The 27,504-nt window shown below is 35.9% G+C and overlaps 1 pseudogene across 1 annotated transcript; it reads right to left on the bottom strand.

Moving 5' to 3' along the window:
* Positions 1-3,607: 3,607 nt before the first annotated feature.
* On the bottom strand, positions 3,608-3,977 carry LOC309651651 (large ribosomal subunit protein eL33 pseudogene; annotated as a pseudogene). Its single transcript has one exon. The product of its transcript is annotated as a large ribosomal subunit protein eL33 pseudogene (transcript).
* Between the last annotated feature and the right edge of the window lie 23,527 nt (positions 3,978-27,504).

The raw sequence follows: 27,504 nt of genomic DNA, 5'->3' as shown, positions 1-27,504 counted from the left end.
TCTTAATGGTAAGAGCTTTATTTTAGCAAGTATTTTTGAGGTCTTTGGAATTTAGGAGTAAATACACAAAATAATCCATCCAACATTCCAAATCATGGGTTGGAGAGTAGGAACTATTGTGTATGTGTGTCACCCTATAGAGAAACCTGTAGGTAATTTACGTAAGGAAAATAGAGTTTATCTCTAGCAGAAGAGGATTTTCTCACAGCCTGACTGCTTCGGGGAGCAGTCCTCCTGGAGAAAAGAACTGGAGGGCAGAAGTTCAGGTTTCCACTTAACATGTGAAAAATAAATTTGTAGTAGAGTTTTCAGAAGGAAAAAGGATTCTCTTTAGAGTAGTGAGTCCCATGCGACTAGAGGAATTTAAGCAGGGGATGGGTAGTTGTAAGAGAAAAAAAAAAAACCATAAAAGCTTTCAGAGGGCCCAACTGCCTTTCCATTGCTGAGAGTATTTCTGAAAATTCATTTGGGGGCTACATTCATTTGTATACCTCATCACTTATGTGTAATTCTCAGACCTTGAGGGTTGGTGGATTGGGCATACACTTCAGTTTAAGTAGACAGCTTTTGGGGGGCGAACACATGGAAGCTTTCACATTTTCCTTGGCTCCATGGAGCCCTGTTAAGGCATAGAACTAGGAGGAACACATGAGAAATGAAAGGCAATACCGGTGTGGGGAACTTCCGTTGTCTTCCCTACATGAGAAACATGTGACACAAACAAACAAGTGTATTGGTCAGTTCCTTGTCAGCGATTTTGTTTATACCATTCTTCCTTGTTTGAATTCCTCCCACCCCATCTCCACCCATGGAAATTCAACCAGTGTTCCCGTCCCAAATCAAATGGAACTTTCCCCATAAAATAACTCCCTGATTCATTAAATTAATATAATAATTCCCTGATTCATGCTTCCCATACGTCTTTTCATCTTTTCAGTTTTAGCACTTTATGGGTACTTCTCTTGCAGCCTTTAGGTTATTCTACAAATATCTTTTCTTACCTACTGGAATCTAAATTTCTGAGGACAGAGAATGTGTCTAAGATCCTTACACCTAAAATGTGTAATGACACCTGAAATGTGTAATTCTCTACCTTATAGCTAGTACATTTCAATAGCTAGATATTAAATGAATGGAAGAATGAATCAAACATTCTGAATAGAAGGAAAATGTCCAAGTTGCTTTGCTACAGCAGGATGCCTCTCTCCTTTTCCTTTGATCGAAGCTATATGTTCTTTTATTTCAGACTTTGGGCTGGAAAATGATCCTGTCATTTTCCAAGTGACAAGAAAACTATGAGGGGTACAAAGTAGGGAAGTTTGTTGAGGGCATATGCAACTCCATGAAACAGTTTTGAAGATCAAGGTACAATTTTTTCCCCTTTCAGGTAAGGAAAACTGTGTATGAGTGGAATTAGAAAGAGGAAAAAGACCAAGTGAAGTTTAATCACTCATCATGAGTGGTATTAGAACCATTGAGAAAATTATCGAGAAAATGACTTTCCTTCAAAAAGGTAAACCCTGTCAACAGCAGGAGGTAAAAACCCCAGTCAACAGCACTGAGTGAAAGGTAAGAAGATTTTAAGCAACTTAAATACAAAGAAACTTTTAAGACATTAGTGACTCTTTTCCACATTTCCATTAAGGTTCTATCCGTAAAGAAAATATCCCCCTGTATTCCACAGCAATATATCTTTTTTTTTTTTAATATGCAGCAATGCCAGCCAACTAGAAGCTGAGGTGGAGACACTGAACAGCTACCTTGGCACTCGGTTCTTAATATATGTTCAAAGGGTTAAATTTTTCGGCAAAGCCAATAAGATGACAGCCAGATAAAACATTCACAGTCCTCAGGGTGGAAAATAATGTTGCCAGGCCAGCCAAAATATAATTTCTCCTATGTCTTTTCTCTCCAGGAAGTACCTCTGAAAAACACCTTTCCAGCACAATAGTCATTGAATCCAATTATATATTTTTAGACACCACTAACCATTCTTTTTTTATTTCTTCCATTTCAAGAAAAGTCTCCACATCTGGAAAGAACAGCAATGAAGAACAGGAACTGGTGCATTCATGCTCGGCTCCTACCGGGCATGTTTCGTTTAATTTCCTCCATTTTTATGACACTTTCCTATGCTGCTACCCCAGACGTTCAATGAAACACCTCACTGCCGAGAAACTGTAGGGGAAGGAAAATCAAAGAAAGTCTGACTGAAGGTCTGAGTGTGAGATCACCACAACCATCAGCAGAGGCAACAGGAGCGTATGTTCAGGCTTCTCAGAACCACTTCTCTGGGGTCTCATCTTGGTCTCTGTTTATCAACTCTGCTGCCTTTTGCACCTCTGATCCATTGCCAGGCAGACTGGTGCGCTGTCCTACCTGTGCTTGTCTTCTGTAGCCTGTCTTCCTCCGTAATGTCAGAGAGAACACAAAGGGCCCTATCACTGGTTCAGTTTTCCATACTTCACCCATAAAGTCTGCAATCAATCAGTTTTTCCCCTGAGCAGGTGAGAAGTCATTTCCTTCTATCTTTTTGTTTATTAAGAAGCAAGAACCAGCTATGAATACTATCTAGAGCGTGGTCTGGTGGAGATAGGGAGGAATGAGATATGAGATACAGGTCAAAAACCGAGCCATGACCTCAGCTTTAAGCATGATGGAGAAGAAAGGCAAGGTTGGTGCCTAGAGAAGCCATCTGTTTAGAAAAAGATGTGAGGTAGATAAAGAATACTTAGCACCTCGTCTCTGCATATTCATTATCTAAGAAAAAAAAAGTTGGCTTTTGCTTATTTACAATATGTGAGTGAGTTTCAAATCCTTGCCTAATAAGTGGAGGCAAGGTGGGGAGAGTCCATGAGGGTGCTAGGTGTCCACAATATGTGAGACAGAAAAGCACAAAATGGGGAGTGTTGACCTTAAACAAACAGACTGCCAGTTATTTCTCCAGCAAAAAATGGGTTTATTCGGGATCAGCAAAGAATTGCAACGGTGAGCCACTCACAAGTCTCCCGGCAGCAAGGAGAGGAGAACTCTTCTAAAGAGGAGAAGAGGAAGTTGGGAGGGCTGTACTAAACAATAGAGTCCATTGGAGGAATTGAGAGTGCCAAGTATAGTGGCTTTTCACTGGCTGAGTTGTGAGTCTCTCATTGGCTGAGCTCTTGCCAGACAGGAAGAGGAAGTCTTTCTTCTTCCTGTCGGGATCTGCAATCCTTGTAGGGTGGAGAGCTCCCCCTCTGGCTTCCTGACTCTGTTTTAATTAAGATGTCTTTTTATTCATTTTTATAGGTGGTTGTGGACTCTAAAGCCAAACTGTGACAATTCTGTAAACTTTTCAGGGGGCAACTCTTGGCCTATTTTAAATATCCTAAATTAACTTTTTACTTCACTACTCTTTCTCCCTTACACAACCACACTGCCAGTTAAAAAGAAAAATTTCCCTCTCATATCTCTATTGGGATAGGTGATAAATAAATCTCTTGATTGGTTTTTAAAAATTTTTTATTCATCAAATATTTATTACCTTGTATTCAATCAGTACAGTCCTATGCTAGACACTGAGATCAGAATGGTTCTATTTTTTTATTTTATTTTATTTTTTACAAGGGAACAAATACACACTTTTATTTATTTACTTTTCAGTAAGTTTAAATCTTTGAAGGGTACAGCATCACACGAATTCTGTGTCCAATGGCCTTAGTAGAAAGGTTGCTTCAGAATTTGGCATGAACCATGCCACTGTTTCCATGAGCAATAGTTATCTTTCCCCAGATTACTCTGGTTTTGTTAGGTTTTCCACCAGGAGTTACTGTGTTGTTCTTTGCTTTGTACAGATAAGCACACCTCTTGCCTAGACAGAATTCAGTTTCATCTCAAGCATATACACCTTCAATTTTCAGGAGAGCTGTGTGCTCCCTCTGGTTCTGTAGACCCTGCTTATAGCCAGCAAGAATGGCCTTGGACCACAGCCTTCCAGACATATTTGTTGTTTTAGAAGTCCTGCTCCCAGCAGGCCTCCACAGGGTCCAAGATGGTTGAAAAAGAAAAGTATTTTTTTAATTTAAATTTAAAATTTTATTACGGAAATGACATTTAACATGAGATCTACCTCTTAAAATTTTTTAAATGTACAATATGTTATTGTTGACTATAGGTACAATATTGTACAGCACCTATTTAGAGATTATTCATAGATACCTCATACAAATCGAATCAAGCCATACCTGTCTTCTGTAACTGGCTTATTTCACTTAGTTTGTCCTTAAGCTTCATTCATATGGTCATGCATTGCAGAATTCCTGTCTTTTTTAAGGCTAAATAATATTCCATTAGATGTATATTCCATAGTTTCTTTACACAGTCATCTGTTAATGGACTTTTAATTGTTTCCACAACTTGGCTATTGTGAATAGTGCTGCAATGAACATAGGGGTACTAAAACTTTTTGGATCCTGATTTCAATTCTTCTGGATAAATTCTAGAAGTGGAATTGCTGGATCTCAAGGTAATTCTACTTTTAATTTTATTTATTTTTTTAAAAATAAAAATTGTATATATTTAAGGTGCACAGCATGGTGTTTTGAGATATATACATATATATATATATAGTGAAATGATTACTACATTCAAGTTAATTAACGTATCCAAGTCCTCACACAGTTAACATGTTGTTGTTGTAAGAGCACCTGAAATCCACTCTGAGCAAATTTCCAGTACACAATCCAGTACCATTCACTATAGTTACAATGCTGTTAATCAGATCTCCAGATCTTATCCATTCTACATAACGGAAACATCATACCCTTTGACCAACATCTCCCCATTTCCTCCACTTCCCAGCCCCTGGTAAACACTGTTCTACTCTGTTTCTATGTATTCAACTTTTTTAAGATTTCACATATAAATGAGATCAGGCAGTATTTTTCTTTCTGATTCTGGCTTATTTCACTTAGCATAATGTCTTCCATTTTCATGCATGTTGTCGCAAATGGCAGAATCTCCTTTTTTTAAAGCTGAGTAATATTTCATTGTATGTACATACAAATATTTCTTTACTCAATCATTCATCAATGGACACTTAGGTTGTTTTTGTATTTCAGCTATTGTGAATAATGCTGCAATGAATATGGGAGCACAGATATCTTTTTGAGGTACTGATTTAATTTTCTTTGCGTATATACCCAGAACAGGGATTTCTGGATCATAAGGTAGTTCTATTTTTAACTTTTTGAGGAACCTCCATATTGTTTTCCATAATTGGTATACCAATTTACAATCCCATCAAAAGTATATAAGGGTCCCCCTTTCTCCACATCCTCCCTAACACTTGTTGCCTTTTTTGTCTTTTTGATAATGGTTATTTAACTGATGTGAGGTGAGATCTCATTATGATCTTGATTTCCATTTCTCTGATGATTAGTGATGTTGAGCACCTTTTCATATATCTAATGGTAATTTGTATATCTTCTTTGGAAAAATGTCTATTCAGCTCTTTTGCCCATTTTTTATGAGTTTATTTTGCTATTGAGTTGTATGAGTTTCTTATATATTTTGGATATCAGATATATGGTTTTCAGTTATATGGTTTATCAGATTTATGGTTTTCAAATATTTTCTCCCATTCCATGGGTTGCCTTTTCATTTTGTTGATGGTTTCCTTTCCTGTGCAGAAATTTTTAGTTTGTTTATTTATTTATGCTTTCGTTGCCTAAGCTTTTGGTGTCGTATTCAAAAAATCATTGCCAAGGTCAATGTCAGGGAGGTTTTTCCCCTGTGTTTTCTCTTAGGAGTTTTATGGTTTCAGGTCTTATGTTTAAGTTTTTAATCCATTTTAGTTGATTTTTATGTATAGTGTAAGATAGGGGTCTATAGATCTCTGATTTAAAACAAAATCCTTCCTTTCCTTCTTTCTGTGCACTTCTTTTCCTTTACTTCCTCATTTCCTCCATTCCTTTCTTCCTAATTTGGTCAACAAACGACAAGGTGAAGATGTGAAAACACTGTCATCCATACAGGGTTACGGGCAGTGCCTAAGGGAGGCTTTCAGAATCTGAGTGGGGTTCCAGAGTGTCTGGGGGCTTGGGTGCACTGGTGGCAGCCTGGCCTGGTTATTCGAGGATGAGAGAGTTGAGGAAGATGTCTGAAGGCGGAGGTGAGTAGTGGCATCTAATGTGAAAGACTGAAGATTGAGTAGGGTGAGCACGGCATCCGTGAGGAGGAGTGAAGTGGCAGTTTCTAGTGTAGGGTATTCAGAAACCAAGCAGCTTGAGAAGTTTGTCACACCGGTGGCGGAGAGGTGGGGAGGGTGGAGAGGAGGGTGATGGTGGCTTTGATATGTGTGAGTACCTATGACGGTAACTAATCAAATAGTTATTTATATTGAGAAAAATTGAGTCCGATTTATTGCTGCTAGAAAAGGGAGTCACAAATATGGAAAAAAAGAAAACTAGAATGAACCCTGTAATGTTAGATTAGATATGGAAATATTAATGTGAATTTATAGTTTTCAATAGATAGATGACAAATAGAAAGAAAAAAGGAAGGAAGATAGGAAGGAAGGGAGGGAGGGAGGAAGGAAGGAAAATGTGGGGATAGATAATGTAATTGTATATAACATAGTTCATATATATCCTAGCTCTGTCCTGAGAGAGCCTGGGAGCAGAGATACTCCAGTAGCAATGAGCATATCTTTCACTCAGATCTTGCTTTATAAATACCATTCTCCACTAAAAGGAACCAGAGCTCCTTGGAGAAATTTCCGATTCCTGGACTGGGGAAGGGAAGAAACAGATGAGCCAGGAACATTTTGATGTACCAGAAAGTAAAGAAGTGTTCCCCATATGATGGAACCATGTCAAAAGGATACACAAACCAGCCTGAGATCCACACTGGTCAAATCTGGGACAATTTGAGCATTAAAATAAGTAATAATAGCAACATATTATAATCAGTTGAATAAAACAGAAATCCACCAGTACATACAGATATGAATGCATGAATAAATGAATGGATGAATAAATGAATGAATGACTAAATGAGCAGAGGTGAAAGATTTTCGTAACAGTGGAATGCCAACTAATAAATAGAGGAGAAAACTACAGAATAAGAAAATCATCTGGCAATTATCACAGTAATAAGTAACTCAGCCAAAAACATCAATGCATGTAAAACATTTTGGTGAGAGTTAAATGATGCACAAGATATTTCTATAAATTCAAAGAACTTCTGTGCAAAATGCTTGTCAATTATAAAGGTAAAAGAGGGAATCTTTACAACTGGGGAAACCTGGAAGAAACTATTTAATCACGTGCTAATGTTTAATATCCCCAGTAATGGCACACATTGAATTTGCTTATCAGTTGATAGAATGCAGTGAGAATAATTTGGTATTACTTTTCTGATACTCCTGCCAAAAATACTTAACTTGAATCTAGTCATGAAGAAAAATCAGACAAACCCAAATTGAGGGACATACTATAAAATAACTGGCCTACAATTTTTAAAAGTGTCAAATCATTTAAGTCAAGTAAAGATGGAATAGATCCAGTGTGAACAGGACTTAAACAGATGTGCCAACTAAATAGAATTGGATTCTTTTCTAGAAAGGATATTATTGGAAAATGGTGAAACTTGAATAAACTCTGTAGATTAGATGGTAATAATGTACCCATGTTAAATTCCTGATTTTGATGGTAATAGCGCAGTTATGTGGAACAATGGTCTTGTTTGTTGGATATTCATACTTACATACTTGGGAGGTGATGGGGCATCAGGTTGGCAACTTAAAATGATTTAGGAAAAAGAAAAAATGCTCCTGGTATTATTCTTTTAGCTTTTCATAAGTTTAAAATTAGTTTAAAATAAAATTTTAAACACACACACACTACCCACACACAGTAGCACAGATAAAACTGGGGAAATCTGCACAAGATCTGTGGATTCTATCAATGTTATATCCTGGCTGTGATATTGTACTACAATTTTGAAAAATGTTTCCATTGAGGAAAATTGGTTAAAAGGTAAGAAGAAATTTCTGTATCGTTTTTTACAACTCCATGTGAATCTACTATTATCTCTAAAAAATGTAATTATAAAAAATTTTTTAAAAAGTTAGATTAAGGGAAGTAATGTTTACTGAGCATAACCTCTCATTGAATCTTTTTTTTACATTACTGTATTTTTTACTGAAGTGTAGTTATTTACAATATTATATTAGTTTCAGGTGTACAACATGATTCAATAGTTTTATAGATTATACTCCATTTAAAGGTATTATAAAATATTGACCATAGTCCCTGTGCTATACATTACATCCTTGTATCTTATTTATTTTTTTAAGACTTTTTTAGTTATTATTATTTTTTAATTTTTATTGGAGTGTAGTTGATTTACAATGTTGTGTTAGTTTCTTCTGTACAGCAAAGCAAATCAGTTTACATATACATAGATCTACTCTTTTTTAGATTCTTTTCCCATATAGGTCATTACAGAGTATTGAGTAGGTCCTTATTAGTTATCTATTTTATATATAGTCATTGAATCTTTATAATGGCCTATGACAGTGGTATTACGCTTATTATACAGATTAAGGAAACAAAGTGAGAGAGTTTAAGTAATGTTCAAAATTTGACTGTTTGTAAATAGAAGAAATGGGATTGGATTAGAATTTTGTCTGGTTTTACAGCTAGAAGAAAATATTACTAGAAAAAAATCCAGAAGAAAGATTCTAAATATACCATATCACTGTTACTGATGGAAACTTATTAATAAATGCATGCTTTTGTCAAATATAGGGCTAAAATTGAAAAACTAAATAATACCCACTAAATTCTATGGTCAGGCCATGGGGTAAATAATTTTGATTTATATGATTCCACAAAACTCAAAGTTCAATATAAATCTACAAATAATATTTTCACAATTCAACTACAAAGAGAATCCTAACATCCTAAATGGAACCCAAAGTGCATGAGAAATGTCTGGTATTTTCGTGTCAGACGTTACAATTTATAAACCAAATAGTTAACAGTAAATATGAAAGCATTTAAGAGGAGTATCTGAGTATAGGAATTAAAATGAGAAATAGGAGTAAAAGTACTGATCATCTAAGTAGGAGATTCTATTCTTTAGAATTAGCCCATGTTTAGTGCTGGATCTTATAGACTATGCTTTGTGAGGGAAGATAGATTCTTCTGTAGAAGATGGGGCATCACAAGGCAAATGAAGTTAGTGCTGGTTATCTGTTCTCTGATGAAAACACGTTCAACACTGGAACTCCAGATGCAGCCCTCAGAAACATGACCTTTTGATAGAAACATTGTAGAAGAGGAATGGCTGTAAAATGGGGAAATACTCCATGTCCATATGTGGAAGCAAATTGGGAGAAAAATTACTATTTAGCAGTAATAAATACTATTAAAAAATATTAATTCGAGAGATTAGATCTTTTTCCTGGTCACAGTGAACATATTTCTGATTCTATCTCTGGCCCAAACAATGAAAAAAATAGATTGTGACATCTGAATCCATCCAGGAACGTTCAAGAATGTAATTAACTTTCTCCTCAAACCTAACATAGAGCTTAGAATATTATTCACTGAAAGTATGCTTCAAAGATGAGGAATCATAACCATAACAGCAGCTGTTAGGTGGGCTTTCCTACAGTTTCTAAAGTTACCAGCTAGGAAAACTGATCTAGCTGAAAATCTAAAGACAGTTTGGATATATATATATATATATATACTAATATTTTTTAAAGTTTTTATGTATTTTGTAGGCTACAACTCAAGGATTTTTAAAAATTTTATCTTCTGGGCATTATATTTCAGATGTCCATATTTATCCACCTGGTGTGTGGAGATAGCCGAGCTAAGTCCTCATGTTAACCTCTTACTTCCTATGATCATGATTAACTGGGAGATTTAAACCAAAGCTCCTTTTCTGCTCTTTTAAAACACAGAGTGCTTACTTAACAAAGCTATACTTAGTGTCTATGAGAATTACTATCTAGTGCATTTAAATACTGTGCATTTAAATGAATAATATATAATTTAGGTCAGAATATTTTTTTACAAAGTTAAGTGTATTAAATACATTTTCCTCTAATCTTCAGTTATTATTCATGCTGATTTTTTCCTCATTCTTGAGTAAAATTAGCTCATCATGTCTTTATTGGGTCATCCTGATTTTATGGTACTTGTCACTGGATCCTCATCTGGGAATTAAAATACCTTATTCAAGTATCAAAACTTTTATAGCCTTTTCCTCTATCTTCTGTAGAGTTCCACTTCCCCTTATTATCCCTGTATTAAGAGAGACATAAATAATTTCCTCTTAGAAACTGTCAGGCAAAGTCGGAACTTTTTAAGTTCCAAGCTTCCCTCTGCTTGTCCACTTCCTTATGTTCCAGCAAAAATCATGTCGCTGAGCAATATAATGGTCTGGGAAAAATGATAGTCTTTTAAATATTTTAATATAAATGTTATTTACATGTGTACTTTAAATTTTTTCTCTAGGTGCCCTTCCCAATCAGATACTTCACAAATTGTTTTCACTTCCTCCCGCTACTCAAGTCTAAAAAAGTTCTCAGATAACTTGGAGTGTGTTAAGCAACCATATAAATTTTTTTAAAGGTTTTTTGAAAAAAAGAGGGAAAGTAAGATACTTAAAAGAAAAAAAACTTAGAGATGCTGCAAGACCAGTATAGGCATTATTATGCAAATATTTGGAAAACAATTTTCAGACTGGCAAACACTGATGAGCTTTTTCTCCCCTCACATCTATATTCAGGGAGAATTCTGAAATGCTAAGATTACACAGTCTGGTCACACCGACCAATATCTTCTTTCAGCCCTGCTCTCGGAGAGTACCAGATCTTTAGGCAACAATGAAAAATGTCTAAGGTTATACATTTTATCTTTCCCTTTGCTTTTGAAACCCCTTTCCTTACGGAGAATTTAGAAAAGTCAGGTTAGGTTTCAAGTACTATGAAGCTAGGATCTAGATTCTTCCATTCTTTTTAGGCCTTGAGGAAAAGGACAAGTATCATTCTTTTTTTTTTTTCATATATCCATTCTTATTGTAGATTCTTTTCCCATATGGGCCATTGCAGAGTATTGAGTAGAGTTCCCTGTGCTGTACAGTAGGTTCTTATTAGTTATCTATTTTATTTATAGTAATGTGTATATGACGATCCCAATCTCCCAATTTATCCCTCCCCCCCATCATACCCTGGTAACCATAAGTTTGTTTTCTGCATCTGTGACTCTAGTTCTGTTTTGTAAATAAGTTCATTTGTACCCTTTTTTCAGATTCCACATATAAGCATTATCATATGATATTTCTCTTTCTGTGTCTGAATTACTTCACTCAGTATAACAATCTCTAGGTCCATGCATGTTACAAATAATATTAATTTGTTCTTTTTTATGGCTGAGTAATGTTCCATTGTATATATGTACCACATCTTCTTTATCCATTCCTCTATTGATGGACGTTTAGGTTGCTTCCATGTCCTGGCTATTGTAATAGTGCTACAATGAACATAGGGGTGCGTGTATCTTTTTGAATTATGGTTTTCTCTAGGTATATGCCTAGGAGTGGGATTGCTGGGTCATATGGTAGTTCTGTTTTTGGTTTTTTAAGGAATCTCCATACTGTTCTCCATAGTGGCTATACCAATTTACATTCCCACCAGCAGTGTAGAAGGGTTCCCTTTTCTCCACACCCTCTCCAGCATTTATTGTTTGTAGATTTTTTGATGATGGCCATTCTGACTGGTGTGAGGTGATACCTCACTGCAGTTTTGATTTGCATTTCTCTAAGAATTAGCAATGTTGAGCATCTTTTCATGTGCTTTTTGGCCATCTGTTCGTCTTCTTTGGAGAAATGCCTATTTAGATCTTCCACCCATTTTTTTGATTGGGTTGTGGGTTTTTTTTTTTTTTTTTTTGATATTGAGCTACATGAGATATTTGTGTATTTTAGAGATTAATCCCTTGTCAGTTACTTCATTTGCAAATATTTTCTCCCATCTTAAGGTTTCCGCAGCTGGCAGGTTGAACCAACAATTGGTGAAGAGATAGGATTTGGGTCAGATGCCCAGCCAGGGACGAATAGTTGTATTTGTTGAGGGCACACCCTTTATCCTATCCTTTGGAAACATAAGAGTCATCACAGGTAAGTGGATGCGAATCTAAGTCCAGTAGAGGCAAGGGCACAGCATCTGGTGAAGCTAGCAAGATGTGACTCCCAAATCTGGAAAATGATGGACGATTTTCTATATTGAGTGTCATTTGTTGTTTTGAGAACAGCAATTCTCTTGACTAATAAAAATCTTTAGTGAGGGAAATGCTGAAATGTGATCTTATTTCCTTAGGTTTTTAGATTGAGATGCCAGGAAGACAAGAAGTAAATGTTATTCTGAAGGTTGTGTCACCCAGAGAGAAATGAATAAATAACTGTCACAGGACACTGATTCTGGGCTCATTAACGGAAAGAAACAAATTAACATTTCTTCACATGAAATAAGGCTTCTTTTCTATTGATAAAGAATATGTTGGGGAATTTTAATTATCTATTGCCTAAGATAATTCAGAAACTTTTAGAAAAACAAAACACCAGTGAACATGAAAAGCAAAAATATTTTGCATCCTATAAATTTCTATTTCAATTCTTGTTAATATTTATGCATATATTTTTATACACATAATTTGTTGAAAAATATACTCATTTTGACTTCTGCAATTTATAGAATATTTATATTTCCATGTAACAATATAATTCTAGAGCCTTTTAATATATTATTTATTATAATATTATTCATGTAGTCTGATTCTTAAAAGTATTTTTGCACCTAACCAGATTGCACTGAAGTAGGAATGAGCCAGTACACACTGCCATAAGTTGAGATAGCATTGTGTATTACTGAAATTTATTTTTGAAGTCTTAACTGCAATATGTAATGGTAACAAAATTGCTTTTATTTGTGTTTCTATGTATTTTTTTAATATGGTTTGTGATTTCTATTATTATGGGTAAGCTTTTTTTAAATTATAATAAGCACTTATTTAGCAGACTGTGGCTGGTAACTTTATATATTTGTGTGTGTGAGTGTTTGTATTTGAGATCAAAATTTTATCAGTTATAGTGTCATATATTTTGTCATTTACACGTGTCATTACTCTAATTTACAACAGTTATTTCCGTTTTTATATCCTTAAACATTCATTGGCTGTGTTTCTTTTGATAATACTTTACATTTCCTTAATAATACTGCATTTATTTTCCTGCTCACACAGGCCTTTATTAAGACAGAATTGCCTGCAGCTCCATAGTGACATAAGAAAGTAGTCTATATGGCAAAAATAAACTGAAGTAACAGATTTTCCCACTATATTTGCAAAAAATCCTGAAGTCTCTAGCCTTAATTTACCATTTTCTAGGGAGTATTTTGCCAGCTGAAATGAGTTAAAGTAAGTTTTTTTAACCAAAATTTTATAAATAGATATCTCTAACAACTTGCACTTTTTCATTTGTACCTATACATCGTAATCCTTTTATTTTTGCTTCCACGGTAATATGTCTTCACAATCTATATGAAAATGTATTATTTTAATAATTCTTGATAATTTCAACCACATAAATATTTAAATGCACAAATTTTCAAGTCTGAGAATGTATAATTCTTTGATCATTTATCTTAGTACCTAAGATTCCAAGTATGTACTAAATCTATACAGTGATAATATACTCACCTAACTGGGACCACTATTTCACTGAGAACTATCCATCAGAACAACCTAGTCATTCCCTTCCTTCCTTTCCTTTCCTTTCCTTTCCTCTCCCCTTTCTTCCTTCCTCCCTCCCTTCCTCCCTCCCTCCCTCCCTTTCTTTTCTTTCTTTTTCTTTTCTTTCTTCTTTTCTTTCTTTCTCAGTCTGTCTGTCTGTCTCTGTCTCCATCTCTCTAGATAGTCCTGGGGTAAATTTAAATTTTTACCGTCTAGATCATTCTTTTAAAAAGTTTTTCCCTATGCATTCAGCTGCTTAAGTTTACATAGATGTTAATTAAATGCAGATATCCAGGCCCCAACAAACTTATTGAATTAGTTTCTGTGGTGGAGCCTTGGGTAGAGTTCCTAACAAGTTCCCCAGGTGATACTTATATATGCTAAAAATGAAAACCAAGGTTGTAGAAGTTTTCTTTTTCTATTCTAATATCAGTAAGGCCAAATATAGAGTTGTTACTATGTAGTTACGTGGCTATACTCACATCATAGCAGTGACCAACATGAGAAATGATTTTATTTATTTGTTTGTTTATGTATCTATTTTCTATCTCCTGCCTTTCAGATAAGTGCTGCATGAAAGATGTGTGATCTCTTTCATTTCACCCCTGTATCCAGTGCTTAGAACATGGCCAGGTACATAATTACAATTGTCAAATGAATATGTGTACTGATTGCTCTTAGGCTTTGGGCATTTCTGTATAAGTATGCTATTCTTCAATACAATTTATTAAAAATTGTAAATTAAGGAAACTCACATAACATATGCCTAGTAAATGTTTCCTTGTATATTACTGTGGGTGAAGGAACTAATTTCTTTATTTCAAATCTCTGGACAGGATATCTCACAATTTCCAGGTTATTGATGTGGAAAAATAACTTATATCTCATCCTTAAATATGAATTGTTTTTTTAATGTTCTTTAATTTGGGTAGTACCTCTTACCATCACTTCATTTGCTGGTCCTACCACTAGAACATGCTGAGCTTCCCCCTGCTTCAGGGCCTTTGAACTTGCTCTTTTTTGTGCCTGGAATGATCTCTCAAGTTTGTACATGGTTCTCTGCTTCTCGTTATTTGGTTCTCTTACTAAAATATCCTCACAGGGGCCTTTCCTGACCACCCTGACAAAGGTAACCACCTTCTTAGAAACCACTAGTTATGGTTTTTTCCCAAACTTCAGCTCCTAGAGCATTGTAAACAATTGCAAACATTGTAAACAATTGCAAAACATCATTTGGTCCTTTCTTAACAGAGGATTTTTCTGCGCTTTCTCCTATCTTTAACTTAACTATTATGAACTTTTATGAATATTTTTCCTTTGATGATTAAAGTTAGTGCAGATCCTTTATGCTACTTTAGGGGGCACAGTTTTAGCTTTTGGAACTGAAACAGGAGTAAAGAACACATAGGATATAGGCACCATCAAATGGGCACATGTACTATGTACCAACATTGTCCTAGGTGCCAGGAATGTAACAGTAAAGAGTGAATAGGTAGATTTAGGGGAAGCATGAACTTAAGGACCAGGACAACCTTCATAAGACAGGGCATTGCAAATCAAATAAGGGAAAACATAAAGATATGCTTCTGAGGAGTAATAACAGACAAAAGTGGCAAGGAAAGTGAGAGACACAGGGAGGTTACAAAGTAGGTCCAGATGAATTCTTGAGGATAGCCTTATATTGTACTATGGTAGGGTTTCTTTCGAAATTATGTGCAAAATCTTGCTGCCATTGTCATAGCACTTGAACCCAACATCCTATGATATATTTCCAGTGTTATTCCCTTCCTGCTACTGCCAGTGTGAGTCTGGTCCTCTTGGCATGGTAGTGATAAAAGGATGCCATAAGGTATAGAGGGATTTGTAGATGGATCATGATTTCTCAGGTTTTCTCTCCAGAACAATGCAATTTTCTAAACACAGCAGCTCGTTGTGTTACAGCAAGATTTCAGTATTGCTCAGATGACAGATTTGCATTACATTCTCAGGTGAGATGCTGCGTGTGATGTGGTTAGGCTGAAAGGGATTAACGCAAAATAGGATACGGGTTCCTTATAGAGTTGAGAGAAATTTGAGATGGAATGTAGTTGGTGATTTTTGTGCAATTTCTGTTAGATGGATGAAGTAAAAATGATGGCAAGGGAGCCGGACTTGCCCCTTGGTATTAGAGTGTTCCCTGGGAGCTTGTCATCAAGCGGAGGATGGTTTTTATTCTAATTTTACCTGTGTGAAGTGGTCAGGACAAGTTATTCAGTTCTTGACCAGGTGATCATATTTATAAGCTATGTCTCCACATGATCCAGTCTCTGAAAAAATCATGTTAAAAGGAAACACAAATCTCACTCCAGAAACTTTGAGGCATCATTTTTGCTTTTCACCTTCTTAACAAGTCCAGCCAGGCATTTTACTCTACCCATGACACAGGAGGTTTACCATAAATGCTTTCAAACATAATTTCCTCTTTCGATATTATACATTTATGAAAACCACACATACACGAAGCAAAAGTAAAAATTTCCTGTTCCTTCATGCCATTCTGCTCCTCTATTTCACTAGCTCCTCCCTACCTCTTAACCCTCATTCAACACACTCATGCACCATGTCCACCACATCTCACTCTTACCAAACCCTCTACCCTTCCTTTACTCTAGGTACAGCTACTGGGAAAGCACAGTCTCACAGACAGCTTGCTGTTTGGACTTGGGGCTACAGAGAAGAGGTCAGTAGATTGCCTTTTAAACAAGAATCTTTGGAATTCAGGTGAGAAGGGCTGCAAATAAAGGCATATTGATAATTTGGGGTTTTTTTCTATTGCATTGGTATTATGGGAATAACATTGTGCAGATAGCTTTGGGAATTTGAGGATGAAGCCATAAGATGGGGGAAATAGAGTGTTCTTGGTATATATGGAAAGAGTGTGCTATCATAAAAATTTTGCAGTGAGCAATAGAGTAGCCTAGTTGATTTAGTCGAATTGTTCATTGGGTATATAGCACCAGTTCAAGAGTTCGCTTAAAATGCTTAGTCTTCATCTTATAAGGAGAGGTAAAAACATGATACATGAAATTTAGTTTGAAAAAGGACTGAAGGGAACATCCTAAAACTAGGAGAGTTAGAGTTAGACATTCTATGGTTAAAAAGCCATAACTCCAGAGTATTTCTGAAGGTATGGTGTGAAGAAGGTCATCTTCCAAACAACGTTTACATTCAGAGGAAGAATCTCATGGTCCTGGGATGGAAACTGATCCGTGATGAAATCTGAGGCTAAAGGTGATGGGGGGATGGAGGTGCAGAGGTCGAGGAAAGAACTGAGCATGGGACAAAAATGGCTTCTGGATTCCTAATTCTGTCCTAATAGCAAGATACAATTTGACCATTAAAAAAAAAACTTAGAAAAAGCAATGTGGACAAATGCAATTTTATAGAACATAATTTCATTGAAAGCAATTTAGTTAAAAGCAAGTTGGTCAGCAGGTCATTTTGGCTGAAATGATGATGGGGTTTAAATGAAAATTCCTGGACGCTGCTTTTTTTTAGTCTTAGTTATTTTTGATACACCGTGGGGCACTTTGCAGACCTTCATACATCATTACATATTCTTTTCCAGTTTATAGGCATTTTTCTGCTTTTTTGCTTTTTAATATTTAACATCATTTCAGTCATGTTTTTTCATGTTTAACCCATTCTCCTTATTCTCTGTCTTTTTGCTTTTACATTTCTAATTCATATTAAAATTATTCCTGCACACTCTGTTTAAGATAAGAAGATGTTAGAATAAAATAAATATCTAACATTTGGTAAACTGCCTAAATAATTGTAGGTTACAAAATAATGGCATGATCCCATTTCTGCTGAAAAGTAAGACACAAATATATAATATATAATAAACATACTTTGTATTTTAGAAAAGAATCTGTACAGATAATAAAATGTTAATAGATATTTTGGATAGGTAAAATTCTAGGGTTTTTTGTGCTCCATTTTGTATTTTTCTATTTTAAAATATTAAAAAATTATATTTTCAAAATAAAAAAATTACATTTTTCTATTTCTAAAATAAAGCATACATTTCTGTTAAAATATGGAAAAGTAGAAAAAAAAGCTAATAATGAGTCATTAATTAAAAAAGAATTGAAGGGACTTCCCTGGTGGCGCAGTGGTTAAGAATCCGCCTGCCAATGCAGGACACATGGGTTCGAGCCCTAGTCCAGGAAGATCCCACATGCCGCGGAACGACTAAGCCCGTGCGTCACAACTACTGAAGCCTGCATGCCTAGAACCCATGCTCCGCAACAAGAGAAGCCAGCGCAATGAGAAGCCCATGCACCGCAACGAAGAGTAGCCCCTGCTCGCCGCAACTAGAGAAAGCCTGTGTGCAGCAATGAAGATCCAACACAGCCAAAAATAAATAAATAAATTAATTAATTTTAAAAAAAGAAGATGTGGTACATATATACAGTGGAATATTACTCAGCCATAAAAAGGAACGAAATTGGGTCATTTGTAGAGACGTGGATGGACCTAGAGACTGTCATACAGAGTGAAGTAAGTTAGAAAGGGGAAAACAAATATTGTATATTAATGCATATATGTGGAATCTAGAAAAAGGATACAGTTGAACTGGCTTGCAAGGCAGAAATAGAGACACGGATGTAGAGGACAAACGTATGGACACCAAGGAGGGAAAGTGGGGGTGGGGGGATGAATTGGGATATTGGGATTGACATATATACACTAATATGGATAAAATGGATAACTAATAAGAACCTGCTATATAAAAAAATAAATAAAATTCCAAAAAATAATTAATTTTTTAAAAAAAGAACTGAAACTTGAAGGATGGGATTTTTCTACTTTAAAAATAACAATTTAAAGACAGTTATGCCTATTCTGCTTATCTATGTTTCACTTTTTGTGCAAGGGAAAAAATTAAGCAGGTATTTTTTTTTAAACTAAGCCACTTTTGTTTGATGTTTCTCTATGAAAGCTGAAAGAGTGGACATAGTTATCTAAGACTGGATGAGAAATACAGGTAAAAAATAGGGAAATAAGCAGATAATGCCTGAAAATTGGTATTGCAAAATTAGAGAAAGATTTTACTTAGAAAACTCTAACATATAGCAAAAATTTAAACTTTCCACAGCATGAAACAAAATAGCCTAAATAAATTATGGTAAGGTAAAAATTAATGCTATATCATTTCTACTAACAAATAAAATATAAATATTTATATATTATACAATATACACTGCATTTTAGAAAATGGTCTGTACAAATATTTAAAAGGATAATAGGTGGTTGCACAATATTTAACAAAAGAATACTTGAAAAACCAGTTCCTATATATATTCATTTTTAACAGAGTTCTCGTACATATTAATTTTTGAACAAACTGCTGGAGTTGAATAGCTGGGTTTCAGCTAACCTGCATTTGGCCAAATTTAAGCAATTTTTTTCCTACCAGCTACATCATTGATTGTATGACACATTAGGCAATGCTGGGATACTAGAAATCATAGCTAATCTAGAGAACAAATCTTACAGAATCGATAGATGTAATTGATATGGGCAGAGATAGAGTACATGGCCATGAGAATTTACTAGGGGGACATATTGAAAAACACATAACTGAATTTAAAGGAATCTTCTGGATATGTTCTGTATGTTGAGGGAAGAGGTACATAATTTCTAGGCCCCTGAGTCTCTGGTCCTGCTAATATAAGAATGTGTAGGTGGGGAGGATTTGGTAGGGTTTTTTCCCCCCACCCCCCGCTTTGGGAAAACGTAATGTCTAAGTATCTTTAGTACCTACTGTTCACTCCTGTAAAAGGAGGCATGTATAAGGATATTCACACCAGGATGATGTAAAATACATACATACACACTACTATATATAAAATAGATAACTAATAAGGACCTACTGTATAGCACAGGGAACTCTGCTCAATACTCTGTAATGGCCTATATGGGAAAAGAGTCTAAAAAAGAGTGGATATATGTATATGTATAACTGAATCACTTTGCTGTACACCTGAAACTAACACAACATTGTAAATCAACTATACTCCAATAAAAATTTTTTAAAATAAAATAAAATATATACACAGATAGATGTAAATATTATAAATTTTCACCAGTAAGTGAATGGCTAGATAATATCCCAAACTATATAAAAAGCTACTCTGTGGCAGTTCAATGGTAAAGACCTGAAAATATAAACATGGAAACATCTTTAAGACATATTATTATGAGAAAATAATTTTGCAGAAATATTTATATGATTCCATTTGTATTAAAACAACAAAACTTTATCCTAAATGTTCTAACTTTTTATCCATTTATGAATGTATCTATGTAAATGCATAGAAAAGCACTCTAAAGTTACAAAGTACACTGTTTTCATTCCTTGTGGGGAGGGAAAAAAGATTGGTGGCAACAGTGGAGGGTTTGCATTTTTACCAAATATACTTCAGTATTGTTTGCACTGATTATAAATAAATATATTTCTGTATTACTAGCAGATGTAACAAGTCTAGAAGACTTGAGTAGCTCAAATAAAGAACTAAATGGAAGAACATTTAATATTTTAAATCTTTTAAATACCTAAATCTAATTGAGTCTTCAAAGTGTTATCTCCTCTGAAAGATATAACCTCCCCGCCCCTCCCAAACCCACCACAGGGAGGAAAGGAGAAGGAAAGGGTGAAGATAACAATTACTGAAACTCTACGACATGTTCAGGAATTTCTTATGCTTACAAGGATTTGCTTCTCATAAGAGGTACAGCCAGGAATTATATCCCTAGAACTATTTGGGTTGAGGTAGGCTAAATATTACCATAGTATTTCCATGTTTTAGACATGAATTGAAAAATAATAGAATTTTCATTGAGTCAGAAAAAGAATTCTCATAAGCATTTCCTTTGTATGACTTTTCCCTAGAAAGTGTTGAGTGATGACCATAACTAATGAATTAGGACGTAATGGCTAGCTAGTTGAAGTTTTCTTTCAACGATGAATACATTTAAGTACCTCAGGTTGATGAATTCTTGTCTACATATGCAAGAGGGATTAGGCAATTATCCAATAAATCAGGGTGATAAACCTATTACAGAGTAAAGATGGGGGTGAGTGTTATTTCTGTTTCTAAGATTGATGGCTTATATTAGTTAAATTTACCATGTTCTTAATTTTTCCTAGCACGGGATAACCAAACACTTTTCTTAATGGGTCAAGGTTTTGCCTATAGAAGGCCCTCAATGAGTAATTGTTGCAAAAAATTGAACCTGACATAGGGACGTTTTCAAAACACTTTGTATTCATCTAAAGTACTATCATTTTGTCTACTTTATAATATTTGTTCCATGTACTACCTCATTTAATATACTCTTTAAAAGGTAAAAAATACGTTTTTACTGAATTAGTCAACAATTAATTTTTGAAAAAGAAGATGGCAGAGAGTAACAAACCTATGGAGGAAGCTCTTGAATAGTTTGATTCAAACTTGAACAATGAATAGACAACTAAAAAGAAATTCACCCAGACATCTTCTACACAAGCTCTTCAGAAACTTCCTAGTTTGAGGGTGCCTGGGTGGCTTATGCATTGTTCACATTTTTCTCTATATCAGTATTATACAGCTTATCACATACATCTCAGATCTAAAGTGAATGTTCATTTCTCCCAGCCTTTTCTAGTGTGCACTACTACACCATCCTTATCTTAAAGGAAAGAGAAAACCCAAAGTAATCCACAAACCACTGAGATTAATAAGGTGATTGAACAGCGTGGCTAAGTAGAAGAGTCAAGGTACTAAAGTCAATTTTATTTTTATATACTAGCAAATAATGTTTAGAATTGCTAAATAAAAGATACTACATACAAGGGCAGGAAAAATGTATCATAGGAATAAAACTAAAAACAATGTACCAGTCTCTTATAAAGAATAGTATGACATTAGCTAAAAGACATCAAAGAAGACCGAAATAAATGGAAAGACCATGTACATTGATAGGGAGAGCTCAGTATCATAAATTTGTCAGTTTCCCCCCAAATTGATCCAGAGGTTCTTGGTATTGCTAGTAAAATTTTCAAAACAGTTTTTCATGGAACCAATATGATTTAACCATATGTATATGTGAGGAGCAAAGGGCCATAATGATCAATCACACCTGCAGCAGAAGATTGGGTCAGGAATACCTGCCCTGCCAAATATAATTCTTATTAAAAATCTATTATTATTAATTAATATAGTGGGTATTGATGCAGGAAAAGGCAGATAGATGAATGCAATGAACAAAGAATCTAGAAGAAACCATATGTATATAGAAATATTAAAGTATGACAGAAATGAAATTGTTGATCAGTGGACTAGTTTTGGAAGTTAGCTAAAAATCAGTTCCAGATTGATCAAAAAATTATGTGACAAGACTATAAAACTCTTAGAGGAAAACATAGGCAGAACACTCTATGACATAAATCACAGCAAGATCCTTTTTGACCCCTTTTTGACCCACCTCCTAGAGAAATGGAAATAAAAACAAAAATAAACAAATGGGACCTAATGAAACTTAAAAGTTTTGCACAGCAAAGGAGAACATAAACAAGACGAAAAGACAGCCCTCAGAATGGGAGAAAATATTTGCAAATGAAGCAACTGGCAAAGGATTAATCTCCAAAATATACAAGCAGCTCATGCAGCTCAATATCAAAAAACAAACAACCCAATCCAAAAATGGGCAGAAGACCTAAACAGACATTCCTCCAAAGAAGATACACAGATTGCCAACAAACACATGAAAGGATGCTCAACATCACTAATCATTAGAGAAATGCAAATCAAAACTACAGTGAGGTATCACCTCACACCAGTCAGAATGGCCATCATCAAAATATCTACAAACAATAAATGCTGGAGAGGGTGTGGAGAAAAGGGAACCCTCTTGCACTGTTGGTGTGAATGTAAATTGATAACAGCCACTATGGAGAACAGTATGGAAGTTCCTTAAAAAGCTAAAAATAGAACTACCATACGACCCAGCCATCCCACTACTGGGCATATACCCTGAGAAAACCATCATTCAAAAAGAGTCACGTCCCACAATGTTCATTGAAGCTCTATTTACAACAGCCAGGACATGGAAACAACCTAAGTGTCCATCAACAGATGAATGAATAAAGAAGATATGGCACATATATACAATGGAATGTTACTCAGCCATAAAAAGAAATGAAATTGAGTTATTTGTAGTGAGGTGGATGGACCTAGAGTCTGTCATACAGAGTGAAGTAAGTCAGAAAGAGAAAAACAACTACCGTATTCTAACACATATATATGGATTCTACCAAAAAAAAAATGGTTCTGAAGAACCTAAGGGCAGGACAGGAATAAAGACGCAGACGTAGAGAATGGACTTGAGGACACGGGGAGGAGGAAGGGTAAGCTGGGACGAAGTGAGAGAGTGGCATGGACATATATACACTACCAAATGTAAATGAGATAGCTAGTGGGAAGCAGCCGCATAGCACAGGGAGATCAGCTCGGTGCTTTGTGACCACCTAGAGGGGTGGGATAGGGAGGGTGGGAGGGAGACATAAGAGGGAGGGGATATGGAGATATATGTATATGTATAGCTGATTCACTTTGTTATACAGCAGAAAGTAACACACCATTGTAAAGCAATTATACTCCAAAAAAGATGCTAAAAAATAAAAAGCAAAAACTCACGAATCTCTTTTTTTATGTCATTTCAATGTCTATTTACTAGCATATTCCAAAAAACAGTGAATTACTGTTGGATTTATACTTGGTTTTCCTTTTTTAGAAAAAATTTTCTTATTAAAAAAAGCATACCGTAGCGCAATATAAAGTCGTTAGTGTCAGGTAAGAGGTGTGTGGTGCACTGGTGGCTGGACCACCTTGGGTGTGAGCAGGTCTAGTGTATGTTACGTGCAGAGGTGGTTCTTCACAGAGGAAGCTTGTGAGCTGTGCTGCTTCCCCGCTACTCCGTGAAGCAGTGAGGAAGGCCAGCTGGGGTGCCCAGCGTGTTAGGAAGCAGGATGGTGAGCAGAGCATCAGCCGGATGGACGCGGTTCAGTACAAACTGAGCCACTGGCTCGGCACCAATGGGGATGGGCCATTTGCCTGCCTCATGTTTCAGTGTATCCAGCCCAAGGAGGGATGACAAAGCACAATCTAATTGCAAAACAGACAGTGTATCCAAACAGATCTCCAAGGGTCAATCCTTAATGTTGAGAATTAGTGGTTGGGTGAAGCCACACTTCAAAGCCTTGGTCACTGAACATCAGCAAGTTGATTTTTAAATCATTCTTTCACTGTGACACTTCTGACTGGAAATCATTGCTGTGGCAGAATAGCAAGTCACATATTGAGCTACAAGTAAAATATGCTAATCTTTTTTTTTTTTTTTTTTTTTTTACTATTTTATAAAGTATTTCACAGCAGAAGAAGCTAATATCACTGATTTGGAAGAATGATAGGGAAAACACTTGTGTTATGGACTTACTAGTTTTCACAGCTCTTTGAAAAGCAAGCAGAAGGCATTATTGCTGAGACAGCTTCAAGGAGCTCTTTATCATTTAAAGAAAGCATGCAAGAACTAAAAGTGGTTGGGCTAAGACTTGGGAGAACCAAGGAATTATGAGAATAAAAAAGAAAAAGCAGGTAAAAAGTCTCTTCTATTACATCTGAGAAGCTTAGAATGAAAATAACTTCTCTTAGATAATGGGAGAGAACAGTTTGATGCAGACAGAAAATGGTACCAAGTGCTCATTACTTTTAACTGTGCAATTTAAATACTCAAGTGCATCAATGGAAGGAAGATTTAAATAGCAAGCTTCATTGCTATTTGTTTCTAAAAGAAAACGATCCCTACAGATTATCACATTTCGTTCAAGTCAACATGGGGATGAACAGCAATTTTGCAGTTTGAGAAGAGGGGCATGTGGGAAAACTGAAATGTGAACAAAACAACAGTAGGGCTTTCTTTTATTGTTTATTGGTGCTTTGGGAATTCCCTGCAGCTTTGTCTTTCATGGTTGCTTAATAAATAAAAATATAGTACATAGCCTACACGTTTGGGTGGTGATTCACAGAATGGCACTAATTCACCTAAGGGACCCTGCCTGACTTAGTCCAGGGAGCACAGGTTCCAAGCATCTGAAACCACATTGACAATTTTTCCAAAGGCCAAGGGCTTGAGTTATTTTGCTAATCATTTACATAGACCGGCTTAAATTATGCAGCCATCTGTATTCTTACGCACTGAGATAGAGTAAAATGAATTTGCAGTCTTGAAAGCGTTCATCCTTGATATCCCCCTCACGCTGATTTCTATTCTTTTCAAACAACTGTAGAGCCTGGGCCACACTTAACACTGTACATCCAGAAACCCATCAATCTTCACCTGCTTTGCTGCCCACCACTATACCGTCTCGGTACTGTCCACCCAAACTACTGTGGGCACTTCATACTATTGCTGGGCAAGCAGGCTCTGGAGTGAGGCTGCCTGGGTAAAATCTCCACTCTACTGTTTGCTGGTGTGTAATGCTGGGCAAATGACTTCATTACTCTGTGTTTAACTCCTCACTTGGGAAATTTCTAAGGAAAAGAATACATTCTCATAAGACCACTGTGAGGAGGAAATGAACTCAGCATGTGCTTTGCATGCAGTAAGTACTCAATAAGTGGTAGGTACACTTAGCAACATTGTTATTCTCTTCCACCCTAGACGGAATCACTTTCTTCCGGCAGATCTGACCCCCTTGATTGTGAGGAGTGTCAGCTATTAGTGAAGAAGCTAGAAGTAGGAGGCCACAGTGTTTCCCAGCAGTGGGAGCTAATCTACAGGGGAGTTGCAAAATATGGAAACTCTTTAGATGGCATCCAAAATATTGCAATCACAGTAATGTCATATGAATGCCAGGTGATATTTAACTGAAACTAGAGTGGGAGACAAGCAAAGGAAGGAAATTAAAAGACAGATGACTCAAAAGAGTGCATTAGCTCAAAGGGCAGCTTCAGGTAGAAGACCCATTGATGTTTTAGGAACCTGGGAGTTTTGGTAGCAAGGGGTGGAAGGCAGCATATCACAGGGTGAAAGAACTTCTAACTTTGACAGAAGGGAAGTCAGTATTATATGAAGAACGACAGTTGAGCCCTTAGGTTATTTTAGGTCATGAGGAAAAATTGCTCAGCTAAAATATATATTGCAAATAAAATTTATAAAAATTCTAAGGATGTCAGTTCATTTGTGGGCATCAGCTAATGAAATGGCTGAAGCAAGACAACTGGATTTTTTAAATGATGTTTTGAGGAGGATGGCTTATTTGATTGCTGGAAATTAAATTTGTTAATAAAAGATAATGCCTGGCTTGAGACATGTATGCTGTTCTCTGTATAATTTTTTAAAAGATTTTAGTTGAGTTTTACATACTAATAGGGATTTTAAATAAAAATTAAATGTTCAACAATTGCATAGGAAGAGTTTTCTATTCAGTGTTGTTGCCTCTCATAGTCATTATCGTCCCTCCAGGACATTTATATCTGTGCAAGTTACAGTCCCAAGACAGGAGAGAAACTACAAGAGAAGACGGCCTTTCCTTCCACTTTGGTGGAGTTAAAAGTTGTTTATATAATGTGGTATGAGAGAAAATCTAGTCCCCAATATTTCACCTGCCCATTGGCTCCAATGCACCCAGATAGAAAATTGCTTGATAGAATTAGGCCTTGCCCTTCTAGGTATTTAGAAGCTTTAAAAATGCAATTCATGGGACTTCTCTGGTGGTGCAGTGGTTAAGAATACGCCTGCCAATGCAGGGGACTAGGGGTTTGATCCCTGGCCCAGGAAGATCCCACATGCCGCGAAGCAACCAAGCCCATGTGCCACAACTACTGAAGCCCGTGCGCCTAGAGCCCATGCTCCGCAACAAGGGAAGCCACCACAGTGAGAAGCCTGCACACTGCAACAAACAGTAGCCCCCGCTGACCACAACTAGAGAAAGCCCGCACGCAGCAACGAAGACCCAAAGCAGCCAAAAAAAAAAAAGATGCAGTTCACTAGGTGGGCAATGGAAATTGGCCAAATTATTTAAGAACAAGTACTATAGTGAGTATTGATTTAAGGGAACACTTTCCTTTTGACAAGTAGGGCTGGACAAGCATTGTGGATGAGAAGCCAACCCCAAAGGGGGAGAAAATAAAGAGCAACTGTATTTTGATCATGCACCCTGAATGAAGTTAAGACACGTATGTATTCCATTTCTGACTTTGACACTTCCTAGTTGTGTAAATGGCCTGGGGGAACTTAATTGAACAAACTAAGCTTCCTATTTTTCCATATGAAAAATGAAAATTTCAGTTTTTGTTGTGAGCATCATTAAATAAATTATTAGCAATCATCATTATTAAATAAATAAGCTACTAATAACATGGCTGACTTTGCAAGAAGTACTATAGACTATAATAGGTTGACAGTATGTAGGGCATGGATATAAATACATTGATAATGTGAACATAATGGAAAGGGCGTATAAATTCAAATTTCATAGCAGTAGTCAAATAATATCTATCATAGGAAGAAGTATAAGCAGTCCCCATCCAGACCTGTAGTTTTCTAGACTGACTTCATGCTGCTTAATGGTCTTGATTGGCTATATCTTGGCCCTGGTTAATGTGTGCTCAGCTTCCCCAGGCTATGTTGT

The sequence above is a fragment of the Balaenoptera physalus genome (genome assembly GCF_965194825.1).
Source record: "Balaenoptera physalus genome assembly, chromosome: 21".
In the NCBI taxonomy this organism is placed as follows: Eukaryota; Metazoa; Chordata; class Mammalia; order Artiodactyla; family Balaenopteridae; genus Balaenoptera; species Balaenoptera physalus.
This window is presented reverse-complemented; position numbering and strand designations above follow the sequence as displayed.